This window comes from Arachis ipaensis, chromosome B02 (genome assembly GCF_000816755.2).
Source record: "Arachis ipaensis cultivar K30076 chromosome B02, Araip1.1, whole genome shotgun sequence".
In the NCBI taxonomy this organism is placed as follows: Eukaryota; Viridiplantae; Streptophyta; class Magnoliopsida; order Fabales; family Fabaceae; genus Arachis; species Arachis ipaensis.
Window position 1 is genome coordinate 96,129,416 of NC_029786.2, and position 2,559 is coordinate 96,131,974.

The window sequence follows — 2,559 nt, forward strand, 5'->3', positions numbered from 1 at the left end:
TGTGCACATAATAAAAAAAAAAATGTTTATGCAAAAAAATTAAACAAATCCAAAAGAGACACTTTTTAAAGAGGAGTGTTAGAGATATAACTATTAATATTATTTTTTTTATTCGTTTAAGTTTTTTAGATGAATGGTTTATTATTAGATATAGTACATTTTTTAAAAAATATTAACTAGTCGCAGCATATTAGATATAGTACAGTGAATAATAAAACCCTAAAAATTTAATAAGATCTCTATTGAACTTCGCACAAAACAACGTTGAATTTACAACTAACATTGTAGATCGTTATAAAGTTTCTTGAGACAGCTCAACAACAGAGAAAGTCCAGATCTCCAAATCCATCCAACACACATTTCGATCATATATATTTCAATACAGCGTGAAGCATGAGTTGCTTCGAGAGTTCAACGTTGTGGCTTGAAATTAGGGTCCTAATCAAATGGGATTGATTGTAATATATATGTTATTTTGTAGAATTAATATATAGCTAGCTAGCTAATAAGGACATTATTTGCAAATAAAGTAAGGGAAAAAAAATGGTACATATGCCTAAGCTTCACTACTCTCACAGTCCAAGCTGTCACCCTGTCACATATCAACCAAGTTCAACAAATTTGAATTAATAATAAATAAGTTTAATTATTTTATTTATTTTTTTAATTTTATAATTAGATTCTATATGTAGGGAATAGTATGATGCAAGAATTGATTGTTTAACAAAATAAAAATTTAAAGTTGATTAAAATATTATTGATAATTATTAGGGATATAATCATTTGTGTTACCTTCTCTTATCAGTTTAACCTTTTAGAATGAATTGTTTCATTATATGATATCAGAATTTTGTGTCTAAAAGATTTAGAGTTACAGTGAATTCTAAAAAGTGAAAAAATAGCATAAGGCAAATAAAAGAGAAAAGAATGTCTATATAAAAATCAAGCAAATTCAAAAAAATCTTTTGTTTGAAAAAGAGTATTAGAGATATAACTATTAATGTTGTCTTTTTTTAATTTAAATTTTTGGGATGAATGATTTTATGACCACAATTAATTTCTCTATTTAGTTATTAAAATTTATTGAGGATTAAACAAAATATCTAACTAATAATTTTTTAATGACTGATTTATAGTATTATTATGAATAAAATAGTAATGTTTGATAAATTTGTCCATCATCATCAAACTAAAAGTATATGTATATTCCTCTAAAAGAACCTAATTTATTTTGTCATCTATTTACAAACGATAAATAATAAATTAGTTATTTTTCAAAAATTACAAGATGCGACTTTGTCTTTTATGTTTTTGGCTAAAGATGATATTAGAGTGTAATGCGTATTAACAGGGCTCTATGAATCTAATTCGAAGATGTTTTCATCAAAAACCGTCATTGGATCATCAGTATAGTCGCCATACAAAGGCCAGGGGAGGTACATAGGTACATATACTAAGGCAGCGTTTATTTTCATTGACCAAAACTAAAATTGAAAATTGAGACTTAATATTTTGTTTGATAGTGAGAGATTAAAATTAAAATTTTAGTTTTAGAATACAAAATTTTAGTTTTTTTTAATACTTTTAGAAAGTAGGACAGAGATCACTAAATTTTTAAGAAATAAAAACTAAAATTTTGTATTCTAAAACTAAAATTTTAATTCAATATTTATATTTATTTTATATTAAACATAATACTGACTTATCAAGATATAATTTAATTTAATATATTTTATATCAAATATAATATAAAGACTTAATTTAATCTTTATTTTTTTAGTTTCAGTCTTTCAATTTCAATCTTCTTTCTAAACGCAGCCTAATATTTTAAGGTTTGACTCTGAAAAAGAAAATTAACAAAAACTCTTCCTTTAATAATAGAATTATACTTCTAAAAAAAGAGAAAAAAAGTGTTAAACATAAAAATAAACTGTTTTATTGAATAAAATCTATTTTACAAAATTTGTGTATAAATATATATTATTTAATTTAATTTATTTAATTTAATATGTATTTTATATTTTAATATATATATAGTTGATTTAATTTAGTGATTTTTTTTTATGTATACATAGTAATAGTATAGGTAGGACTTATAAAATAAATTTCAAATTTTTGTACACAAATTGGATATCTTCAAATCAAATTGAAAATACTCCAAATTGAAAATGGAAAATAGCGATGCGAGTGACCAAGTCACCTTGTGTCTGGTGAGCCCATATATTGATGGCATCTACTTCCATTATTTCTTCTGTCCTAAGAAACAAAGAAACATCCAAAGTGTGTGTAGTGCAATATGTCAATCTAGAGAAATTATAAATTAAGAATGTAACACAAAGCATCCCAAAAGGTCAAAAACACAGAGAACTGTTCCACGCGCAGGAGTGAGAGAACTTTGAAATCAAGAACTGTTTTTGCTGCAAACTAAACAAAGATTTATAATAATTAATATAAGTCCATAGATATAGGAAGATAGATGCTGACCTTTTTACAATGAAATATTTAAATTATTATTTTTATTCACTCTTATTTTATATTTTAATTGCTATCTAGTTTTTT